A 26714-nucleotide genomic window follows, 5' to 3' on the forward strand; every position below is an offset into this window, starting at 1 on the left:
CTAGCTAAATTGCCATAAATGTTTAATGCTTTTCGACCTGTCCACAAATTAATATAGTTGGTTCAGAGTTTGATTTGATATTTCAACCTGTGTGTCCTGATCGCGTCTGGTGTGGGAGGACAAAATCAACATGCGTGCTGTGAGCGGTCTGGCCAACATGTTAGTCAGTTCAGAGATGTGTAATTTTCAAAGTAGTTGTTTCAACTGTATAGGAAGTTGACAAAACCTAAAATGTTAGGGCAGCCAGGTAACTTTGGAGGGTTAAAACAACTAATAGTTTTGTTTTCATGACTATGAAATAGTTGTCCTCTCCACTTGGTAATTTGTCCAAGCATCTTGAGTAGCTTTGTTCAAATCAAATCAAATTGTATTTGTTAGATTCGCTGAATACAACCTTACAGTGAAATGCTTACTTACTTAACCAACAATGCTTTAAGAAGTTAAGAAAAAGTCAAACAAATTGAAAAGTAAAACATTTAAAATAAAAGTATTAAATAATTAAACAGTAGCAGTAAAATAACAATAGGGGGGCAATATACAGGGCTTACCGGTACAGAGTCAATGTGCAGGGCACCGGTTAGCCAAGATAATTGAGGTCAAATGTACATGTAGGTAGAGTTAAAGTGACTATGCATAGACAATAAACAGAGAGTAGCAGCAGCGTAAAATAGGGGCCTGTGTAGCCCTTTGATTAGCTGTTCAGGAGTCTTATGGCTTGGGGGTAGAAGCTGTTAAGAAGCCTTTTGGACCTAGACTTGGCACTCCGGTACCGCTTGCCATGCGGTAGCAAAGAGAACATTCCATGACTAGGGTGGCTGGAGTATTTGACAGTTTTTAGGGCCTTCCTCTGACACCGCCTGGTATAGAGGTCCTGGATGGCAGGAAGCTTGGCCCCAATGATGTACTGGGCTGTAAGCACTACCCTCTGTAGTGCCTTGCGGTTGGAGAACTTGAACTTTTGAGGATCTGAGGACCCATGCCAAATCTTTTCAGTCTCCTGTGGGGGAATAGGCTTTGTGGTACCCTCTTTACGACTGCCTTAGTGTTTTAGAATATGATAGTTTGTTGTTGATGTGGACACTAAGGAACTTGAAGTTCTCAACCTGCTCCACTGCAGCCCTGTCGATGAGAATGGAGGTGTGCTCGGTCCTCCTTTTCCTGTAGTCCACAATCATCTACTTTGTCTTGATCACGTTGAGGAAGAGGTTGATGTCCTGGCACCACACGGCCAGGTCTCTGACCTCCTTCCTCACTATTGTGTCATCTGCAAACTTGATTCTGGTGTTGTAGTCATGCCTGGCCATGCAGTCATGTTGTAAACAGGGAGTACAGGAGGGGACTGAGCACGCACCACTGAGGGGCTCCCATGTTGAGGATCAGCGTGGCGGATGTGTTGTTACCTACCCTTACCACTTGTGGGTGGCCCATCAGGAAGTCCATGATCGAGTTGCAGAGGGAGGTGTTTAGTCACAGGGTTGGTCCTTAGTTAGTGGTGAGCTTTGATGGCACTATGGTGTTGAACACTGAGCTGTAGTCAATGAATAGCATTCTCACATAGGTGTTCCTTTTGTCCAGGTGGGAAAGGGCAGTGTGGAGTGCAATAGAGAGGATTTCTGGGATAATGGTGTTGATGTGAGCCATTACCAGCCTTTCAAAGCACTTCATGGCTACATTTGGGCAGGTTACCTTAGTGTTCTTGGGCACAGGGACTATGGTGGACTGCTTGAAACATGTTGGTATTGAAAATGTCAGTGAAGACACTTGCCAGTTGGTCAGCGCATGCTCGGAGTACACGTCCTGGTAATCCATCTGGGCATACGGCCTTGTGAATGTTGACGTGTTAAAAGGTCTTACATCAGCTACGGAGAGCGTGGTCCCACATTCATCTGGAACAGTTGATGCTCTCATGCTTCAGTGTTACTTGCCTCAAAGCTAGCATAGAAGTGATTTAGCTAATCAGGTAGGCTCGTGACACTGGGCAGCTTGCGGCTGTGCTTACCTTTGTAGTCTGTAATAGTTTGCAAGCCCTGCCACAACCAACGAGCGTCGGAGCCCGTTTTAGTACAATTCAATCTTAGTTCTGTATAGACGCTTTGCCTGTTTGATGGTTTGTCGGAGGGCATAGCGGGATTTCTTATAAGCATCCGGGTTAGAGTCCCGCTCCTTGAAAGTGGCAGGCCTACCCTTTAGCTCAGTGCGGATGTTGCCTGTTATCCATAGCTTCTGGTTTGGGATATGTACATATGGTCACTGTGGGGACGACGCCATCGATGCACTTATTGATGAAGCCAGTGACTGATGTGATGTACTCCTCAATGCTATCGGAAGAATCCCGGAACATATTCCAGTCTGTGCTAGCAAAACAGTCCTGTAGTTTATCATCTGCTTCATTTGACCACTTTCTTATAGACCGAGTCACTGGTGCTTCCTGCTTTAGTTTTTGCTTGTAAGCAGGAATCAGGAGGATAGAATTATGATAAGATTTGCCAAATAGAGGGCGAGGGAGAGCTTTGTACACATCTCTGTGTGTGGAGTAAAGGTGGTAAAGGTGACCTCGAGTTAATGTCAGTTTGATCTCTGGAAAATCAGTTGAAGCACATTGATTTAACGAAAAAGATAAAGTTCACTCAAGTTATTCAATCCAAATTTGTCAGTTCCACTTACTTTGAAGTAACTTTAGCATAACCTAACTCTACACGAAATCCAAATTGTATTTGATTTGCAAATTTAAGGCAGCCAGGTTACAATTTTTTAAAATTTGACTCAACAAATATTTTTTTACAGTGTAAAAAAAAAAGTCTCCTCCCGTTTACACACAGACTGGGGGGCTGAGAGGGCACTAACGATTTGACAGCTTTGTCTTTGCAAACCCTATATCTAACAGTCCACAACATACAGGAGTGGAGCCCACTCGTGGGAGGCACCGGTGACTGACAGCCCAGGTAAATCAGAAGGGAAAAACATTTAGTCACTTCTGACTGCAAGGGGAGACAACTTAATTAAGCTTTTTTATTGGTGTGATGCTGTGATATCAGTGCTGTAGTTGCAGAACTCCAGGAGCAGACAGCGGAGATCAAACTGACATTAATGGCTGAATAGGCAAGGTCAACAAGGCCTCTTAACAGCCTGGCTCCTCTGGAGCCCCTACTACGGGGTGACGGGCTAGACCGTGACAGGGGGCAGAAAGAGGTGTCTGCCAATTAAGTATATACTGTATCACCTCCATGAGCAAGAATGTCTGGGTAAAAACAGGCATGTGACTGAGGCGGAGCAAAAATACCTTGGCTTTCATATGAATGTGATAAGCATATGGGATGCTGCAGTGGGAACAGGGCGGGCTGGTCTAAGTCTGCTCCTTGGGCTATATAATCCACTTCAAAGCAATGTTTACTCTCTCTCTTTGGCGAGAGCAGAGAGGGAAACACTGACACGTGTGATGTGGAGGAGTCCTGTCAGAGAAACATCTTGTGTTTGACTTAACATCATAACAAATAACATGGACTCTAGATATATTTTTTAGAAAACCATTGAAAGTTAATTTTTTTAAACTGTCAACTTGGGAAAGGGCAAGATCTCTAATGCCCACCCACATTTGTTCAAATAAAGCATGATTTGGCCATTTCCTCTGAGATATTGCTTGTTCTGCAATATTTGACACCCATTTATCAAAATTTGCAAACTGTACAATACAGAAATGAACGGCTCTGCAGATACAACAATTCCCATAGAACTAATACATGGAATGTGAACACAATCCACTTATGCATTTCCAAAAAGGGCACAAGTGGGGAATATGCCATACATAAATATATATTTCACAATATTGCACAACCCACTAGTCATAATCTGATAGCTGTGTGACAATACAAACTGGAATTACACAGCAGACATTTAGCCTTCAAATAGGTACTTACCGGTACGAGATAGTTAAGACATTTAACCATTTGGAATAACCTCATACAGCCACTCATAAGGGGCAATAGAATAATGGCAAGGGCTCCAATATTGTGTACCATATTGAAATCACACCCTGTGCATCTATCCAGATACACATCTCAAGCCTCCACACACACACAGTTACTCAGCTAAATAGCTAGATTTGTGAAGATAACATACTTTTAGAATCATTATGCAAATGAGTGTGACTGTACAATTAGTCTTTCTCGAGACCTGCGGGATAACGCAACAGTGATGGCACAGATCACCACAACAGTAAATGAAAAACATACTTTCCCCCATTCCATTGGAAAGCAGATGTTACATGTGGGATAGGAGGCTGCCTCCCGGGCAAAATCTGTCTCCAAGCATTAAGGATTCCCGCCAAAGACCAATGGCTTCTTCAGCACACCACCAGCTATGTTGTATTACCTAATGCTATGTTACACCATGTATTCATCCCACCTTTTCCACTACTTGGGTAATGTGTCCATGTTAAAATCCTGGACTTTTACAATGTTACTGTTCTGATCGTCTTAACTTAAATTGGCGAACACATTGAGACGGCAGTTTCTAACTGACACTATTTAGACACGATGGGGTAAATGGGCCAAAGCAAACAACGCACAATAGAATCATGCGATTCAGGAGGAAAGAAGGAAATTGAACAACCCAAAATTATGCATTCTCACCTCCAACAGCACGAGAAAAACAAGCAGCGAATGATTAAGGCCAATGATAGTTGTTGTTGTTGTGAACAGGAGATGAGAGGGAAGGTGGGGATATTTCCACCACAGTACCTGCTATGGTTTACATCTCCACTCACTGGAGACACTAATACTGTGGATTTACATACAATATCAGTCTGTGTCCTACTAACACAGATATGGTGGATGAAACGCTATTGAAGAGATCCACACTGCAGTGCAGAGGCATTATAGAACAAAAGCGATCCTTTATGGTAAAGTAATGATTCTCTGCAGTAAGGTGCAATATCTTCCCAAGACGACACTCCTATAACATTTTACAGTTTCCTTTGTAAGAGTTCTTAAACAGGGAGATGGAGAAAAGCCTTGGGGTACTGAGGAGGAATCAGAAATTGCTCTGTTTGCTCAAGACAAGGACAGGAAGGAGAATAAAAAAATCTCATTATAAGTAGCGTTTTCAGTGCCTAAGTACCTAATGGATCATACTTCAGCAGCACTAGACTAGCATTCCCCTCATTATGTTCCAACTGCAGCATTCCTCCCCCCAACCTGGTCTCAGAGCATTGAATATTATTCTGTACGTAAATCCGAGACACTCCATTCATATAGTATGATATGTTACATTTCGTATGGTACTGTATGTATTAATTTGTGGATGTCCATCACCCATTTCGTATTATATGTGACAAATTACAATTCGGATTATATGTTTTTGCAAAACGTACAATATGTTATGAAATATGGTCTATGTTATCAATTTGCAAAACTTACAATACGTTCCGAATTTCCAAAACATACAATCTGTACGAATTTGTCAAATGTACAATAGGATACGAATTTGCAAAACATACAATCTGTACGAATTTGTCAAATGTACAATAGGATACGAATTTGTCAAATGTACAATAGGATACCAATTTGCAAAATATATGATACGTTACGAATTCTAGAAAGGTGGCTAATGTTTGCTAGATCGTTAACATTAGCTAGGCTAGGGGTTAGGGTTAAGTGTAGGAGTTAGATTAAAGGGTTAAGGTTAGGTTAAGGGTTAGCTAACATGCTAAGTAGTTGCAAAGTAGCTAAAAAGTAGTTGAAAAGCTGCCAATTAGCTAAAATGCTAAAGTTGTCCGTGACGAGATTCAAACTCAAACTTTGGGTTGCTAGACATTTGCGTTATACACCTACCCATCCACCAACCACCCTACTTAAGTAACTATCTGTATTTTGTAACCATAACAAACGTAACATATCATACTAAATGGACTGTCTCGGATTTACGTACAGAATATTAGGAAATGCTCTGAGACCAGGTTGCTCCCCAGCTAATCCAAATAGCTTCATTCCATCAGAACATTACTAGCCAAGCATACCACAGATGACACTGCTACATCAACACTTAATGTATTTATCGATGCTTTGATTTATAGATTTTTCTATTATCTCACATGAGTTAGGAATACTGTAAAAGCATGCTGCCTAATAGGGGATGTTGGTACACGTAAAGGGTGATGAGGAGTGATAAACTGATGTGACTAACTAGCCGTATTGTTGGAGTGATATGCCTGACCATGTATTTACATGACACACATTATACATTTTGTTCCTGGCTGCGAAATAAAAGGATACAGTTCTTCAACTGAGACAACCCAACTCTAATGAATGGTAGTCTTGAAATATACAGGAGCTGAGTCGTTTGTTAGCCCTTTGATGGTTAATCGAATGTCCAAACACCCACTCAATTCACATCACGCAAGAGGTGAAGAGAGCCTTACAACACTCACGTTGAGGCAAAGAACTGCAATCCCATTAAAAAGAGCGGAACATGAGGCAAAGGTCTCCAAGGGCAACGCTTTAATAAAACAGACCCAAATGTACATAGTGGAATGCCATTTCCATTTTGCAGCTTGCCTTTACATTAACCTGCAGCATCAGCAACTTTAGCTGCAGCTCTGGGCAGCGCCTGCCTGCAAGGGGATGACAACACAACGGATTGGGGGCAAGAGGCTGGGAGGGAGGGGAGGGGGGGGCTGTGGGTTAATGCTCCCAGCCTCAAATGTCAACAAGCACATTTATGAAATGCTCACTCCATCAGACGTCCTCAGAGGACAGCCTCTACAAAACTGGTGGTGTAACGTAACGTGGCAAACAGAGCAGAGCCTCACTAGAGGGGGGCAATCACTGTACTGGATGTTCTGCTGCTTGGTCTGTAAGGCTGACACCAGACCCATTGAGACCTGGCATAACTTGCTAATCGTTTACAATTATTTGTGTTTTCCTTTTCTTTCATACCAAGTAGAACCATACACACAAACAATAACTACATCTCCTTTGCCCAGACACGCATGCTCACACTGTCACATTCTGACCATAGTTCTTTTGTGTTTTCCTTGTTTTAGTGTTGGTCAGGACGTGAGCTGGGTGGGCATTCTATGTTGTGTGTCTAGTTTGTACGTTTCTATGTATGGCCTGATATGGTTCTCAATCAGAGGCAGGTGTTAGTCACTGTCTCTGATTGGGAACCATATTTAGTTAGCTTGTTTTGTGTTGGGTTTTGTGGGTGGTTGTTTCCTGTCTTTGTGTTCTCTGCACCAGATAGGACTGTTTCGGGTTTTGCTACGTTTGTTATTTTGTATTGGTATAGTGTTCACGTTATCGTCTTTTATTAAACATGTTGAACACGAACTACAAGGCATTTTGGTCCACCTCTCCTTCGACGGAAGAAAGCCGTTACACACACCTCCATCCCTATTGTCTGCATAACTGTTTTCCACGTGACCTTAAATTGTACCTATTTAATTGTTCTCAATCACCCATGCTATTTCAATATTTCAGTAATAAATCATAAAAATGTTCCATTGTGTTAATGGCAGGGTGATTGACGAGAAGAGAATCGTCCAGCCAATTGGGTATCTCTATCAAGGCACAAGGCGAGACACAGAAGCAGACACAGGAGGCAGATGGTTGGAGTCTTACAATGTTTATTAATCCAAAGTGGTAGGCAAGAGAATGGTCGTGGACAGGCAAAAAGGTCAAAACCAGATCAGAGTCCAATAGGTACCGAAGAGCAGGCAGAATCAAGGTGCGAGCAGGCAGAATCAAGGTGCGAGCAGGCAGAATCAAGGTCCGAGCAGGCAGGAAAGTAGTCCAGAGTCAGGCAGGGGTTAGAACTGGGACGAAAAGAGAATAGAAAAGGAGCACAGGAAAAACACGCTGGTTGGCTTGACTAAACATACAAGATGAACTGGTACAGAAACAGGAAACACCGGGATAAATACACTGGGGAAAATAAGCGACACCTGGAGGGGGTGGAGACAATCACAGGAACAGGTGAAACAGATCAGGGCGTGACACTCTCACAACATCCCCTTGTCTTGAAAAATTCAGACAGAGTGATTAAAAGTATGTTTACATTGTAATACTTCTGACAGCCAACTTCCTAGCTCCGCCCATAACTTTTGGACTTTACAGCATTCCCAGAAAGTATGGATTATTGAGTCATTATTCAATTTACACTTAAGACTTTGCCGTTGTGCTGTAGAATTTGTGTATTTTGTCTCTTGTACAATACATTCTATACATTAGTTTATACTGGAGGAAGCATACTTTTTTATTAATTGTAATTTCGTTAGGTATGCTCCTACATTCTTGTGCCAACATCAGTTCTTTTTAAGTCTTCGTTCCAATAGTTTATATATTATTCTAAGTGATTGCATTTTGGAAAGGCTCTCCGCAAGGTCTTATATAGCTTACCTATCATATGAACATCCTTTTCTGACTCAAATAAGTTTACCTTCGAGGTTGCTCTGATGTCCAAATAATTTTAAATCAAACTTTCATGATAAGCACGTTTTCATGCATGTATTTGAAAATAAATACACTGGCCAGTCCAAAATTGCTTTTTAATCCTGCAATTTAAAGGAATGGCCGAGCATGCTTTTGAGCTATAAACTCAGCTAAAAATGAAACAACCCTTTTTCAGGACCCTGTCTTTCAAAGATAATTCGTAAAAATCCAAATAAATTCACAGATCTTCATTGTAAAGGGTTTAACACTGTTTCCATGCTCGTTCAATGAACCATAAGCAATTAATGAGCATGCACCTGTGGAATGGTCATTAAGACAATAACAGCTTACAGATGGTAGGCAATTAAGGTCACAATTATGAAAACTTAGGACACTAAAGAGGCCTTTCTACTGACTCTGAAAAACACCAAAACAAAAGATGCCCAGGGTCCCTGCTCATTTGCGTGAATGTGCCTTAGGCCTGCTGCAAGGAGGCATGAGGACTGTAGATGTGGCCAAGGCAAAAAATTATAATGTCCGTACTGTGAGACGCCTAAGACAGCACTACAGGGAGACAGGATGGACAGCTGATCATCCTCGCAGTGGCAGACCACATGTAACAACACCTGCACAGGATCGGTACATCCGAACATCACACCTGCGGGACAGGTACAGGATGGCAACAACAACTGCCCGAGTTACACCAGGAATGTGTGCTCAGAGTGTCCGCAATAGGCTGAGAGAAGCTGGACTGAGGGCTTGTAGGCCTTGTGTAAGGCAGGTCCTCACCAGACATCACCGGCAACAACGTAGCCTATGGGCACAAACCCACCTTCGCTGGACCAGACAGGCCCGGCAAAAAGTTATCTTCAGTGACGAGTTACAGTTTTGTCTCACCAGGGCTGATGTTCGGATTCGCGTTTATTGTCGAAAGAAAGAGCGTTACACCGAGGCCTGTACTCTGGAGCGGGATCGATTTGGAGATGGAAGGTCCGTCATGGTCTGGGGCGGTGTGTCTCAGGATCATCGGACTGAGCTTGTTATCATTGCAGGCAATCTCAACGCTGTACGTTACAGGGAAGACATCCTCCTCTCTCATGTGGTACCCTCCTGCAGGCTCAACCTGACATGTCCCTCCAGCATGACAATGCCACCAGCCATACTGCTCGTTCTGTGAGTGATTTCCTGCAACACAGGAATGTCAGTGTTCTGCCATGGCCAGCGAAGAGCCCGGATCTCAATCCCATTGAGCACGTCTGGGACCTGTTGGATCGGGGGGTGAGGGCTAGGGCCATTCCCCCCAAAAATGTCCGGGAACTTGCAGGTGCCATGGTGGCAGAGTGGGGTAACATCTCACAGCAAGAACTGGCAAATCTGGTGCAGTCCATGAGGAGGAAATGCACTACAGTACTTAATGCAGCTGGTGGCCACACCAGATACTGACTGTTACTTTTGATTTTGACCCCCCCTTTGATCAGGGACACATTATTCATTTTCTGTTAGTCACATGTCTGTGGAACTTGTTCAGTTTGTCTCAGTTGTTGAATCTTGTTATGTTCATTTACACATGTTAAGTTTGCTGAAAATAAACACAGTTGACAGTGAGAGAAAGTTTATTTTTTTGTTGAGTTTATAAGTTGCAGATTGTCTTAGACCCCTTGCAGAACCTGGGGAGAGCTATCATATACTGTACTCTGTACCAACTTCTGCCTACAATTGTATTACTACAGGATAATTTTTAATACCTAAACAAAGAGTATGTGTTTCATTTCTACTACCAATATATACAGTGCCTTGCGAAAGTATTCGGCCCCCTTGAACTTTGCAACCTTTTGCCACATTTCAGGCTTCAAACATAAAGATATAAAACTGTATTTTTTTGTGAAGAATCAACAACAAGTGGGACACAATCATGAAGTGGAACGACATTTATTGGATATTTCAAACTTTTTTAACAAATCAAAAACTGCACAATTGGGCGTGCAAAATTATTCAGTCCCCTTAAGTTAATACTTTGTAGCGCCACCTTTTGCTGCGATTACAGCTGTAAGTCGCTTGGGGTATGTCTCTATCAGTTTTGCACATCGAGAGACTTACTGATGTTTTCCCATTCCTCCTTGCAAAACAGCTCGAGGTCAGTGAGGTTGGATGGAGAGCATTTGTGAACAGCAGTTTTCAGTTCTTTCCACAGATTCTCGATTGGATTCATGTCTGGACTTTGACTTGGCCATTCTAACACCTGGATATGTTTATTTTTGAACCATTCCATTGTAGAGTTTGCTTTATGTTTTGGATCATTGTCTTGTTGGAAGACAAATCTCCGTCCCAGTCTCAGGTCTTTTGCTTTTTTTTCTTCCAGAATGGTCCTGTATTTGGCTCCATCCATCTTCCCATCAATTTTAACCATCTTTCCTGTCACTGCTGAAGAAAAGCAGGCCCAAACCATGATGCAGCCACCACCATGTTTGACAGTGGGGATGGTGTGTTCAGGGTGATGAGCTGTGTTGCTTTTACGCCAAACATAACGTTTTGCATTGTTGCCAAAAAGTTCAATTTTGGTTTAATCTGACCAGCGCACCTTCTTCCACATGTTTGGTGTGTCTCCCAGGTGCGTTGTGGCAAACTTTAAACAACACTTTTTATGGATATCTTTAAGAAATGGCTTTCTTCTTGCCACTCTTCCATAAAGGCCAGATTTGTGCAATATACGACTGATTGTTGTCCTATGGACAGAGTGTCCCACCTCAGCTGTAGATCTCTGCAGTTCATCCAGAGTGATCATGGGCCTCTTGGCTGCATCTCTGATCAGTCTTCTCCTTGTATGAGTTGAAAGTTTAGTGCAGGGGTGTCAAAGTCAAATGGACGGAGGGCCAAATAAAAAATTTAGCTACAAGCCGAGGGCCGGACTGTTCGAATGTTCATTGAAATTTTTTTAAATGACGCATATAGTCTAGTGAACCTAATTGAACCTACTGAAAACCTAACAAATATATTCCAATATGATCAGATAAATAAAGCAATATTTTCTTATGGCTCTGTCAGTAATCTTTAATTTTCAACAGACACAAAAGACAAATTTCCTTTATATAAAAATCCCCATAACATGAACATTAAATGAAAGAAACCGGTATTCAAGGCACCATCAGTAGCCTATATTTTCTATTTTAGCAAAAGTGGGCTAAATTTACTTCAAAGAAAAAAACAATAATAGCAATTTTCTATCATCCACTCAACTGAAATATTTTTAAAATATAATTGGATTGAAATACAATAAAATAAAGTGCAAAAATCTATTAATCAAAAACAACACTTTGTTTAAGGAGAAGTAACATGCAGTGAAAACAAATATTAAACTTTAACTTTTAAACTTGAACTGAGTAAAAACTCTAAATATGTGATTGCACAGTAATGTTCACTTGTTTGAGGTTGAGGGTGATACTTGGTGGTGTCCCATCTTTTCCACAAGTTCATCAATGTTCGGGGTAAGGCTCTGAGCTGAGGAAATCCTCAGAATTGAGTGGAGGTGTTCAGCAGTAAGTCGACTTCTGTGTGATGTTTTGTTCAAGTTCATCAAAGAAAACAGTTGTTCACACAGGTATGTGCTGCCAAACATAGACAACGTTTGAGCAGCCTGGATGCGCAGCTGGGGCATTGTGTCGGGAGGAAACGGGCGAACTCCGCAGCACCCACTGCCGCATATTTTGCCCTCAGTGCATCATTGCATTGGAGGTCAATCAACTCCATTTGGAGGTTTGGTGGTGAGCTTTCCACGTCAACAGCAAATGGGTTACCGAGCAGTTCCAACCTGCTTTTTTGTGCTTCAAAGTCAGCAAATCGGCGTCGAAAGTCAGCGGCAAGCATACCTATTTTATCAGCCAACTGTGCGCTCGGGAACGCACTGGTAGAGAGCTTCTCTTTCATGGTCTGGCAGCTGGGAAAGTGGCTCAAATTTTCTTTCCGCATCTGCGTCTCCCACAGAGTCAGTTTGGTTTTAAATGCCTTCACTGTACTGTACATATCAGAGATGACACGATCCCGACCCTGCAGCTGCAAGTTCATTGCATTCAGATGACTCGTAATGTCACACAGAAAAGCCATTTCACACAGAAACATTTCGTCTCGGAGTTGTGTTGTGTCTTTCCCTTTGCTGTCCAAGAACAGACAAATCTCCTCACGAAGCTCGAAACATCTTTGAAGCACCTTTCCCTGGCTTAGCCATCGCACCTCTGTGTGATAAGGCAAATCACCATGCTCCGTTTCTAACTCCGTCAGAAATGCCTTGAACTGGCGGTGATTCAAACCTTTGGTTCTGATAAAGTTAACTGTGCGCGTGATGATGCTCATTACATGCTCCATTTTCAAGGCTTTACCGCACAACGCTTCCTGGTGTATGATACAATGATAAGCTGTCAGCTCACCTGTCGCGTTTTCCTCTTGCATCTTTTCCCGTATCTTCCCCACCAGTCCGCTCCTGTGTCCACACATCGCAGGTGCTCCGTCGGTTGTCAAACCCACGAGTTTTTCCCAAGGCAGCTCCATCTCATTTACACATCTTGACACCTCTTCATACAAATCATGCCCCGTAGTTGTGCCATGCATAGGACGTAAAGCCAAAAACTCCTCTGTCACGCTTAGGCTGGAGTCCACTCCGCGGATGAAAATTGACAACTGGGCAATGTCAGAAATGTCGGTGCTCTCATCCACAGCCAAGGAATATGCAATGAAATCTTTTCCCTTTTTCACAAGCTGCTCTTTTAGATTGATGGACAACTGGTCTACTCTCTCGGCAATGGTGTTTCTGCTCAGACTCACATTTAAAAAGAGTTGCCTTTTTCTGGGCAAACTTCGTCACAAACTTTAATCATGCAGTTTTTGATGAAATCCCCTCCGTAAATGGCCGGGCTGATTTAGCGATCTCTTCTGCCAAAATAAAACTGGCCTTGACATCAGCCTGGCCTTGTGATTTGGCTTTTTTGAACAGAGCCTGTCGAGATTTGAGGCCTCGTTTTAATTCCTCTGCCTTTTGTAGCCTTTGTTCCATGTCCATATTCTTGTTTTTGTCCGTGTGTTTCGTTTCATAATGTCGTCTCAGATTATACTCTTTCAGTACCGCCACACTTTCTCCACACAGAAGACACACAGGTTTTCCAGCTACCTCCGTGAACAAATACTCCGACTCCCACCTTGTTTGAAACCCCCGGTTCTCAGTGTCCACCTTCCGTTTTGCCATTTTTGATGGGTATCTGAAAGTTAATTTTACTGTGATGCTGACAACTGCTGTGCCAATAAATATTGAAATGAAGCAGCCTACTGCTCGGTGCGTCACCGTTGCATTGTGGGAAATGTAGTATTGGTGCGTGTAAAAGATCTGCGGGCTGCCGGCTTGCTGCGGTCTGCGGGCCGGTTCTAATAACAAATCAAGATCATCCCAGGGGCCGTAAAAAACCTTCTCGCGGGCCGGATGTGGCCCGCGGGCCTTGACTCTGACATATGTGGTTTAGAGGGACGGCCAGGTCTTGGTAGATTTGCAGTGGTCTGATACTCCTTCCATTTCAATATTATCGCTTGCACAGTGCTCCTTGGGATGTTTAAAGCTTGGGAAATATTTTTGTATCCAAATCCGGCTTTAAACTTCTTCACAACAGTATCTCGGACCTGCCTGGTGGTGTGTTCCTTGTTCTTCATGATGCTCTCTGCGCTTTTAACGGACCTCTGAGACTATCACAGTGCAGGTGCATTTATACGGAGACTTGATTACACACAGGTGGATTGTATTTATCATCATTAGTCATTTAGGTCAACATTAGATCATTCAGAGATCCTCACTGAAGTTCTGGAGAGAGTTTGCTGCACTGAAAGTAAAGGGGCTGAATAATTTTGCACGCAAAATTTTCAGTTTTTGATTTGTTAAAAAAGTTTGAAATATCCAATAAATGTTGTTCCACTTCATGATTGTATCCCACTTGTTGTTGATTCTTCACAAAAAAATACAGTTTTATATCTTTATGTTTGAAGCCTGAAATGTGGCAAAAGGTTGCAAAGTTCAAGGGGGCCAAATACTTTCGCAAGGCACTGTATGTTTGATAATTATATCGACCTGATCATCTGTTGAAGAAATTGACCAACACTAACAAAATTGCAAAAGGGTTTTCTAATGATCAATATGCTTTTCAAATGATGAACTTGGATTAGCTAACACAACATGCCATTGGAACATAGAAGTGATGGTTGCTGATAATGGGCCTCTGTACGCCTATGTAGATATATGTCATCACAAATCTGCCGTTTCCAACTACAATAGTCATTTACAACATTAACAATGTATACACTGTATTTCTGATCAATTTGGTGTTATTTTAATGAACAAAAAATGTGCTTTTCTTGAAAAAACTGACATTTCTAAATGACCACAAACTTTTGAACGGCAGTGTACATAATGATTTAGAAATCAGAGCATGTCAGGCTATACTGTAGCCATACAACAATTAAAGCCATAGAAAACATAGAAAGTGAGTTAGGTTGAAATGGAACTAGGAGAGACAGATCTAGAGGGAGGTAGGAGACAAGGAGGAGGAGTGGGGAGGAGGAGAGAGAGGGGATCTGGGGAACTAGGGAGCTAGAGAGCATACAGCAACAGTCCTCATTCCGTTCCAGAACTGTCATGGCCAGGTCTTATGGATGAGCAGGGGACACCAATGGGGAGACTATGAGACAAGCTGCTTAGGCTCTGGTGGGACTCCCAGCCTATCAATACCATCAATCACCTGCCCCAACACGTCACAACGTATTACTACTGCCACTGAGATGCCCTATAAAGGAACATGACAGGTACTCTCTCCAGACCTTTGCTCTCATTGCTGTTCACTTCTTCAACTCTTATTTTCTCTCTTACAGACAGGGGAGTCAATTTGTCGGTATGATTTATTAATCAACATCAGTTTCACCACTCCAGAGTGGGGGCAGCATAACTCACTTGAATAAGGCCCACCTGCCGTTTACTCTCAAATGATAATATCGATGTCTATTTAGTATGTCTAATATGATCACTTTCTGTCTTTTCAAAGTTTGATCATTTGCGTTAGGCACCTTGTGGCAACCATTCTGGCAGACCGTTTGAAACGAATCTCTCCTCATAGCATGAATTTAAATGATGAAACTGATGTTGATTAATAAATCATACCGACAAATTGACTCCTCTGTCTGTAAGAGAGAAAATAAGAGTTGAAGAAGTGAACTCGGTTTAATCACTTTCCCGTAGTTGGAGGGGAAGATCCGAAATATGAGGCTGAACTTGTCGGCTCTTGGTTAACAAGATGTACTGTGACCACAGGGGTGCAGAGCGAGACGTAGAGAAGACTTGAATGGAGAAAAGGCCCAGGTCTCCACTAATCATTGCACGATGAGCCCTTAAGCCCAAAGTGGATGGTGGGTTAGAATGTTGCGTCCCTGAAAGACAGATCCAGCTCATTTAAACTTTAGGGCCAACAAGAAGCAGAGGAAGAGAGGGAGAGAGAGAAAAAGGGAGAGTGAAAGAAGCCAGGAGAAGATAAATTAAGCCAAAGCTGTGACATCATGCCGTCATATTTGACTTTGACTCCATTTTCATAACTACTGTTTTTAACTTCTCTGTCTTCTAAAATTCAACAATATCTGTTTGATAAAATGCACCGAATCAAAACAACCTATAGACTGACTGTTCAATGCCATCTATGTGAAAACACCTGTAGCATATCGTGTCCTTCAGGACACCATCTCACTGTGTTGTAGTGCACAGACTTCTCTCCTGATGAGAAGCCTAAACCTACATGCTGACAGTACAGTGTTGGACAGTACTGCCATCCATGCGTGATATCACTGTTTCTTAATCCCAAAAGCATACCACTATTTGACTGAACTACATTTGCAAACTGTCATTCCACTTCTGGTTTTGAGAGACACGGTACACTTCGCTGAAATATTCTGTGGGTTACCCTGACCATTTATATCGTGCTGGAGACAAAGATAGGAATATTCTTTCAGCCTGCTGTTTAGCTAGTTAGTGTACATACAGTATCAGTTCAGCACTAAGTTGTTGGTAGGACACACACACACACACACACACACACACACACACACACACACACACACACACACACACACACACACACACACACACACACACACACACACACACACACACACACACACACACACACACACACACACACAACATAACTTGAAGCCATCACAACACTTCACATTAGGAGTGTGCCAAAATGTGTTTACGTGGCAAATTCAGCTACAGCACTTCCAGGGAAAACACAAACTGCACGTACTGAAATATCAACAGCAGCAGCAGCAGAGACCTAATGCCATGGATCTCATTAGCACACCTGAACCATGCCCTGCGATTCAATGCTAATTCAAGACGCACAGACAAACAAACAAACAAGTATAACTTAATGCTGTACACTGTCCGCAATGAGAGTGAATTACTTTTAATTTGTCTGTGACTTCTATGTCCTGCACTAAATAAGCCAATGTGTGTGCGCAGTGAAGCACACAAAACAAGAGACAGAAAGCAAGGAATGACTGGTTCATCTATGTCCCTCCTAGTTTGAGTCTTACTGGGCTGGAGCCTGGCTTCTCATCTTCCTCCTCCTCCTGCCCACCCCTCAATCCCTGCCAAAGGTCCCCAGGTCTGCATGTACAGTTGAAGTCAGAAGTTTACATACACTTAGGTTGGAATCATTAAAACTAATTTTTCAACCACTCTTTTTAACAAACTATAGTTTTGGCTAGTCGGTTAGGATATCTACTTTGTGCATGACATGTGATTTTTCCAACGATTGTTTACAGACAGATTATTTCACATATGATTCACTGTATCACAATTCCAGTGGGTCAGAAGTTTACATACACTAAGTTGACTGTGCCTTCCAAAGCTTGGAAAATTCCAGAAAATTATTTCATGACTTTAGAAGTTTCTGATAGGCTAATTAACATCATTTGAGTCAATTGGAGGTGTACCTGTGGATGTATTTCAAGGCCTGCCTTCAAATTCAGTGCCTATTTGCTTGACATCATGGGAAAATCAAAAGAAATCAGCCCAAAAAATGTAGACCTCCACAAGTCTGGTTCATCATTGGGAGCCATTTTCAAACGCCTGAAGGTACCACGTTCATCTGTACAAACAATAGTATGCAAGTATAAACAGCCATCATACCGCTCAGGAAGGAGACGCGTTCTGTCTCCTAGAGATGAACATATTTTGGTGCAAAAAGTGCAAATCAATCCCAGAACAACAGCAAAGGACCTTGTGAAGATACTGGAGGAAATGGGTACAAAAGTATCTATATCCACAGTAAAACGAGTCCTATATCGACATAACCTGAAAGGCCGCTCAGCAAGGAAGAAGGCACTGCTCAAAAACCACCATAAAAAAGACACACTACGGTTTGTAGCTGCACATGGGGACAAAGATCATACTTTTTGGAGAAATGTCCTCTGGTGTGAAAAATAGAACTGTTTGGCCATAATGGCCATCGTTATGTTTGGTGGAAAAAGGGGGACGCTTGCAAGCCAAAGAACACCATCACAACCATGAAGGATGGGGGTGCAGCATCATGTAGGGGCAGCGGGTAGCCTAGTGGTTAGTGTTGGACTAGTAACCGAAAGGTTGCAAGATCGAATCCCCGAGCTGACAAGGTAAGAATCAGTCGTTCTGTCCCTGAACAAAACTGACTTGCCTAGTTAAATAAAGGTCAAATCAAAATATGTTGTGGGGGGGCTTTGCTGCAGGAGGGACTGGTGCACTTCACAAAATAGATGGCATCTTGAGAGGGAAAATTATGTGGATATATTGAAGCAACATCTCAAGACAACAGTCAGGAAGTTAAAGCTTGGTCGCAAATGGGTGTTCCAAATGGACAATGACCCCAAGCATACTTCCAAAGTTGTGACAAAATGGCTTAAGGAAAACAAAGTCCAAGGTATTGGAGTGGCCATCACAAAGCCCTGACCTCAATCCTATAGAACATTTGTGGACAGAACTGAAAAGTGTGTGCGAGCAAGGAGCCCTAAAAACCTGACTCAGTTACATCAGCTCTGTCAGGAGGAATGGGCCATAATTCAACAAACATATTGTGGTAAGCTTGTGGAAGACCAAAGTTAAACAATTTAAAGGCAATGCTAACAAATACTAATTGAGTGTATGTAAACTTCTGACCCACTGGGAATGTGATGAAAGAAATAAAATAAATAAAAGCTGAAATAAATCATTCTCTCTGCTGTTTTTCCTGACATTTCACGTTCTTAAAATAAAGTGGTGATCCTAACTGACCTAAGACAGGGAATGTCTACTAGGATTAAATGTCAGGAACTGTGAAAAACTGAGTTTAAATGTATTTGATTAAGGTGTATGTAAACTTCTGACTTCAACTGTATCTGCCCCCTCAGCCTCTGCCATGAGTCACAAACTGAGGGATGAAGCATCACCATGCTGAAAGGGCTCACCCAGTTTACCTCCTGTCAAGTGTCATCATCATCATATTTTCTTTGTACCATTGCCTCCTCTAGTTAGGCCCTGCCATAGATTTTTGATTCAAGCGCACAGTGACATCCCCATCTCCAAAAGGAGCCTATGGAGAAGAGAATATGCGGTGAAGAGAATATGCGGTGTTCATTTGGTGGTTGCGAGTTGTTTACAGCACCATGACAACAGTGCCATGACAACAGTGTCAAAGAGTCAAGATGTCTTTTGATCCATTGTACATGACTGCTAGACTATGTGGGTTACGCAGTTCAATGCCAGACTAAATCATGTAACGCTGTGGGCACTGTAGGAGGCTGTGAGGTCACAAACAATGTTCCGCCCCCTAATACCCTACAGGTGGAGTTTCATAGATAGAGAATCCGCCTTGGAGAAAGAGAAAGGGAGAAACAAAAAGCAGAAACTCGGCTCTAACTCATTACCCCGACTAACTCATCCCCCGTGCCCTGTTTATTTTGCTCATATCCCAAAAAAATCCAGAGAAATACCATTCCACAGAGACCTCCCAAACATGCCAATTCATTGGGATCAAGCTTGCTGAGTCATGAGGGAGCAGTGAATAGTAGCTGCGTCTCAGAGAAAAAGCTTACTTCCTTTCACTCTCTGTTCTCTCAAATCTGTCCTCCTCATACAGTTCCATGTTCCCTGCTGGACCTGTAAATCTGAATGTCTCACACTCCTCGACCGCCTAGCTGTGCACTGTGACGGAGGCCTTTTGCTCTATATGTCTGAGCAGATGAAGAAGCTGGCTGAGGCAAGTCGTTTTTCCTGTGGTCACACTCAGAGTCCAGGGAGGAACTCGTTGTGAGCCCTGTATCATGCAGAGCACAGGACAGAGAGATAGAAGGGGAAAGTGGCGCACACACACAGGCTAGTCTGTGCCCAATGAAAGCATGTACGGTCTGTATTTGAAGCATTGCAGGGGTTTTTCTTTGTAGGGAGGAGACAACAGCACGAGCAGGCAAAGGGGCCTACAGAAGTAGAGTTGATGGGAGATGGAACGGTAAACGAATCCACTAAAGTCAGAGTTATAGCACCTCTTCCTGTGACCTCATAAGGAAAGGACATTAACAGCATCAGTCCACTCTAACCTTCAGACAATACGAATGGTGTGGAGGAGGAAAAGGTCATAAGGAAGTATATAGACATACATTTTTTTACCCTGCCTTTTCCAAACTGTTGAAACCTTTCCTCTGCTCTGCTGCAGAACCAGACACATCTCTGAGGTCAGGCTTCTGGCTAAGGTGGCCTGTGGTCGAGGTAAGGCCTGAGTTCTGCTCTGCTGCAGAACCAGACATCTCTGAGGTCAGGCTTCTGTCTTAGGTGGCCTGTGGTCGAGGTAAGGCCTGAGTTCTGCTCTGCTGCAGAACCAGACACATCTCTGAGGTCAGGCTTCTGGCTAAGGTGGCCTGTGGTCGAGGTAAGGCCTGAGTTCTGCTCTGCTGCAGAACCAGACACATCTCTGAGGTCAGGCTTCTGGCTAAGGTGGCCTGTGGTCGAGGTAAGGCCTGAGTTCTGCTCTGCAGCAGAACCAGACACATCTCTGAGGTCAAGCTTCTGGCTAAGGTGGTCTGTGGTCGAGGTAAGGCCTGAGTTCTGCTCTGCAGCAGAACCAGACACATCTCTGAGGTCAGTGTTCTGTCTTAGGTGGCCTGTGGTTGAGGTAAGGCCTGAGTTCTGCTCTGAAGCTGGACAGAAATAGTGCCTGCCAACCCATTTTACTATGCTGCTTTTGTAGAGCACTTAACCTGCCATGTTCATTACAGAAGACAAACCCCCGTTATTCTCCCCCTAGAGAAAAACCTGTGAATCTACTAAGCGTTTGACGTCAGGAAGCATCTTGTGGACATATTTATTTAGTCCTCTGGATGGCCTTGATTTCAAGTATATTTTTGGTCCGTTCCAAACCGGTCTACATTTGGCCCAAACATAGACGTTCAGATTTGGTCTGGACCGGGCCTTGATTTAGCCCAAACAGATCTGAACCAATCGTAGACATCTATGATTCACAAGTTTGGACAGCACAGTACAGTAGAGCACAGCAGATTACAGTACATTACTGTACACAGTAAGTTTTAAAAAAGTAGAGTATAGTACAGTAGAGCTCACTAAAGTACAGTAACGTAAAAGTAAAGTATAGTGTACTGTATTGTACCCTACTTTACTCTAATGTACTCTACTGAACTAAACTGTACTCTACTGAATTAAACCAAACTGTACTGTACTGTATTCTTCTCTAGACGTCTATGATTAGTTCAGATTTGAATCTGGTCTGCAACGACCAAATTTGTACTTGTTTGGGGGCGGGGCTCATTTGAATAATACCATCATGCTTTGCAAGTGTTGGTTTTACATATACATTTCGGTCATTCAGCAGACGCTCTTATCCAGAGTGACTTTCAGTCAGTGGATTCAACTAAAGTTGATGAACAACTGCATATCACAGTCATAGCAAGAGAAAATCTGTAACCGTTACTCAGAATGTTATTGTAGTGGAAGTGGTCTGTTGGTTTATTCTGTATGTTGACTACTTTAAGCATCATCAACATCCAGAAAATATTTATTCTAACCTTTCATTCAGGAACTGAAATTAATGTGTTGTCAACTTCTGGAAAATATAATTTCAATGTCATTTTGCTTACTGGCAAGTTGTAACTATAAATCTTTCATGTGCTTTTTTTAAATCTGCACTCACCAATTTTGGGGTCTTCAGTTTAGTTTAACTACAATGATCACATAGGCCTATTTCTGACCCATTCAATATTGTATTTTTTACTTTGTCTATTTTAGTTGACTGTGCACACAGGCACTCACACATGCACAAACCCAAACACACACACAGTATATGAACTGCATCATTGCCTTGTACCCTGTTTTAAAGCAACTAATCAGCACAGCTTTGTGTTCAGTCACAGTGAGCAGATGCACGTAGGTCCTCTGAATCAAATATTGATGAGAGTGCTTTGATGAAAATCTACGTTGCATTAAAATTAATTATGTTTTCTCTTGACTCAATTTCATCCCGCTTTGACATAACTTGTTCATTTATCTTTTCTTTCGTTCGTGAACAGTTTGGAGAGCATGGTCTATCTTTTACATGCCATTACAGTAGCCTATCAGTGAATATACCAGTTGATAATGGCGTTTGATTGAGCAGAATTGGATTAAATATAAATCCCTGACACCCTCGATAACAGCAATATTTTCGATATATTCCAAGGTTATGTAGCCTATCCTGCCTGCTCAGTGATTCTGTGTTGTTTCCAATAATTTGACAAAATCACAATGGCAAAGGCTATCTGGAAAGTCTGGATACATGTAAAACTATTGAAAAGAATGTGTTTAATATGTTTAATTTCTCAATACGATAAGTAGCCTACCATTACAGCCTTCGGGTTGCTGTCGCATTGCCAGTCATTATACACTGTCCTGAGTAGGCTAAATCAATCCAACATATTCCGACGTAGGTGAGTAAATACATCACACATTGGCTTGTCCGCAAGGTAAATGTGCATTTTCTCACTTTAAACAAATACACCTTTTTCATTTAATGATAGCTCCGCATTCTCTCATCAGCAACACCTCAACGCCGAGGCAGCCTACACTTCTCTCCGCTGCCGTTATGGCTAGGGGAGACCTGTTACCTTATGCAATTATGTGCACAACACAAACAGCAGGTTGTTGCTTGTGAATGAAACATTGCAGTATATCATATCGACGATGTTGTTCCATGCCTCCTTGACACATACACAAAACCTTGGACAACAACAGATTTACAACCAGACACACACAAAACACACCGTCTCACCAGAAAACAACGTTTCTTCTTGCTCTTATATTCTTCCGACTTTTGATTTTCTTTCCGTCAATCGGCGCTGTTTTGGCCCAACTGATTTCTCCGGCAATTCTTATTCCACTGGATTTTGAAGTGTTTTTTTTTTGTTACGGGGAAATGATGAGAGGGAAAGCGCTGTCATCGTGGAAAGCCTGCCCTCTTCAAACTAACCTTCCCGCCCCCTCCTTCTACCCTTCTCAGATTGGTGTTGGCTACCAGCAGATCCCCCACCCCAGAGGTGTGTTTCAAACCCGTCGTCCCTCATCACGTACACACGGTGACAGTGGACATCCGCTGAGGGCTCCCGAGTAGCCTACCGGTTACCAATAAACACTGGTATGCCGCTCACTGCGGTTGCAGGCTCTGTTCGCTCACCTGTTTCGATGCAGACTGATGCTCGAACTGACACTACAGTAGCAGGTTCGTATTTCCAAAAAACACTGTTTGCGCACATGTTCAACTACTGTTGCTACCATACATGTTCCCTAAATTAATATGGAAAACAGTCACAAAACAACTTTAAAATGTCTATTACCAAATATGTTTTGGGGTAAGTAGCTAAGCTGCCACCAAACACTTCAGCCTATGCGTTTTAACTAACTTTCATGGTCAGTTTAGAAGCAGCCACCACACACTGCCTATGTCTTCTCCATCAACTTGATATGGTCCAAACAGGCGTGCAAATTGGCTTTCCTCAGACAATGTTCTGCCCTGACCCCTGACCCATGTCCCATATTGCTTCATTATGCACAAAATCCAGTTAGGCTACATACCAGTCAATAGTTTGGACACAGCTACTCATTCAAGTGTTTTTCTTTATTTTTTGTACTATTTTCTACATTGTGGAATAATAGTGTATACTTCATCATTATGAAATAACACATATGGAATCATGTGGTAACCCGAAAAGTTTGAAACAAATCAAAATATATTTTATATTTGAGATTCTTCAAAGTTGCCACCCTTTGCCTTGATGACAGCTTTGTACACTCTTGGCATTCTCTCAACCAGCTTCATGAGGTAGTCACATGGAATGCATTTCAATTAACAGGTGTGCCTTGTTAAAAGTTCATTTGTGGAATTTCTTTCCTTCGTGTTTGTGCCAATCAGTTGTGCTGTGACAAGGTAGGGTGGTATACAGAAGAGAGCCCTATTTGGTAAAAGACCAAGTCCATATTATGGCAAGAGCAGCTCAAATATCCAAAGCGAAACTACAGTCCATCATTACTGTAAGACATGAAGGTCAGTCAATCTGGAAAATTTCACAAACTTTTAACGTTTCTCCAAGCGCAGTCGCCACAGGAAAGGAAGACCCAACGTTACCACAGCTGCAGAGGATAAGTTCATTAGAGTTAACTGCACCTCAGATTGCTGCCCAAATAAATGCTTCAAGTAACTGACACATCTCAACATCAACTGTTCAGAGGAGACTGTGTGAATCAGGCCTTCATGGGCGAATTGCTGCAAAGAAACCACTACTAAAGGACACCAATAAGAAGAAGAGACTTGCTTGGGCCAAGAAACACGAGCAATGGACATTAGACCGGTGGAACTCTGTCCTTTGGTCTGATGAGTCCAAATGTTGAGATTTTTGGTCTTTGTGAGACGCAGAGCATGTGAGCAGCGCATGGAGGAAGTGGTGTGATGGTGTGGGGATGCTTTGCTGGTGACACTGTTATGTGATTTATTTAGAAGGCACACTTAACCAGCAAGGCTACCACAGCATTCTGCAGCAATACGCCATCCAATGGGACTATCATTTGTCTTTCAACAGGACAATTACCCAACACACCTCTAGGCTGTGTAAGGGCTATTTGATCAAGAAGGAGAGTGACGGAGTGCTGCATCAGATGACCTGGCCTCCACAATCACCTGACATCTACCCAATTGAGATGGTTTGGGTTGTGTTGGATGACAGAGTGAAGGAAAAGCAGCCAACAAGTGCTCAGGATATGTGGGAACTCCTTCAAGACTGTTGGAAAAGCATTCCAGGTGAAGCTGGTTGAGAGAATGCCAAGAGTGTGCAAAGCTGTCATCAAGACAAAAGGTGGCTACTTTGAAGAATCTAAAACATGACATCTATTTTGATTTGTTTAACACGTTCTAGGTTACTACATGATTCCAGGTGCTATTTCATAGTTTTGATGTCTCTTCACTAAGAGTGTATAAGGGAATGTAGGTTTAATAGGAGTAACTGAGTTTAACTTTCTAGCTAATTTGCCAAATACTTGTATTGTAGCTCTATTGTGTTGATATTTCTGTACGTCTCCAGTCTGTTTATTTAGTCATTATTTTACTACAGACCCTTGAACCCCTGTCAACTACTTCTGAAATGTATTGTACCTGGCACTACATTTGGTTCTGCAGTCTGATTGTGCTGAAGTTCACCCAAGATGTGCTGTTTCTCTCTCATTTTATTGATCAAACATCATTTTTGAAAGATCAGTGCAAATCAAAGAGATTGTCACTGGGATGAGATGGATGCAGACTTCCAAAAATAAAACTTATTCCTCTTGACATTGATTTGAAAGGTTTAATCATGTGTTTGGTCTTGCTTCTCAGCGTAATCAAAGGACTGTTGAAAATCTATTTAGGACAGCAGATAGCATTGGCTTCCAATAGGTAGTTATGGCGGACCGAGCCTTCCACTCAAAGCAGTGTGGCAAATAGGTGATAGTACAGCCGAGGTGACCTGAGAGCGAGATTTTAAGATGACGGGGTCATTTTCTGAAGTGAGTCGACTCACTGGCTCGATCCAAACCTCGAAATCTTCAAGAGCACATTGCTGTCTCAAAAGGTTAGAGGAGCTTTTCCTCCTGTGTTTGCCTATGGGTTCTCTGGGCTGCTTTTCATGCTGCACACCTCTGGGCAGAGATCAGAGCTGACCACATGTCTATGGCTAGAGCCAGGTGACAGGAGGAAGGATGGCTCTAACAGACAAGTGGAACGCGTTTGATTCTGACCACTTTTAAATGCACAGGGAACTCAATCGCAGTATGCTGGAGCATAAATCATTGGCCTTTATAAGAGACTGGTTCCAAGCAAAGTGCTGATTGCCTTGTATAGACGTGATGACACACACCCTCATTACATTATACACTGTTGTCTCTCCCTCAAAGTCCAGCCTTATTTTACTTCCTGGAAAGGAGTTAACGCAAGGTATTGATTTATGCATTTAGCGCACAGTGATGTAAAGGGAATGTCAGTCATCGTCTCTGTGGCAGAGAGAGAGAGAGAGAGAGAGAGAGAGAGAGAGAGAGAGAGAGAGAGAGAGAGAGAGAGAGAGAGAGAGAGAGAGAGAGAGAGAGAGAGAGAGAGAGAGAGAGAGAGAGAGAGAGAGAGAGAGAGAGAGAGAGAGAGAGAGAGAGAGTACAGAACATGGCGGTTGCTTTGCGATGAACAGGAAAGACACACAGTTCATGATTCAGAGTTAGTTCCCGCAAAGGTGCTTACCATGTAGTAAGCCACAAAATGAACACCTCCATTATTAAGACATAGTGGCTTTTCTGAGATGTAATTTAGAGGTCGACCGATAATGATTTTTCAACAGCGATACCGATTATTGGCGGGCCAAAAGAAGCCGATACTGATTAATCAGCCAATTATTTTTTTAAATATTTTTTGTAATAATGACAATTACAACAATACTGAATGAACACTTATTTTAACTGAATATAATACATCAATAAAATCAATTTAGCCTCAAATAAATAAGGAAACATGTTCAATTTGGTTTAAATAATGCAAAAACAAAGTGTTGGAGAAGAAAGTAAAAGTGCAATATGTGCCATGTAAGAAAGCTAACGTTTAAGTTCCTTGCTCAGAACATGAGAACATATGAAAGCTGGTGGTTCCTTTTAACATGAGTCTTACATATTCTCAGGTAAGAAGTTTTAGGTTGTAGTTATTATAGGAATTATAG

The 26714-nt window shown here is 42.4% G+C and overlaps 1 protein-coding gene across 1 annotated transcript in view; it reads right to left on the bottom strand.

Moving 5' to 3' along the window:
* LOC124007881 (gamma-aminobutyric acid receptor subunit alpha-3-like) overlaps positions 1-22972 on the bottom strand; it is a 165436-nt gene extending 142464 nt beyond the window's left edge. The window contains exon 1 of the mRNA XM_046318700.1: positions 22766-22972. The gene's annotated coding sequence lies outside the window, so the exon portion shown is untranslated. The remainder of the gene's footprint in view (positions 1-22765) is intronic.
* Between the last annotated feature and the right edge of the window lie 3742 nt (positions 22973-26714).

This window comes from Oncorhynchus gorbuscha, linkage group LG02 (assembly GCF_021184085.1).
Source record: "Oncorhynchus gorbuscha isolate QuinsamMale2020 ecotype Even-year linkage group LG02, OgorEven_v1.0, whole genome shotgun sequence".
NCBI lineage: Eukaryota > Metazoa > Chordata > Actinopteri > Salmoniformes > Salmonidae > Oncorhynchus > Oncorhynchus gorbuscha.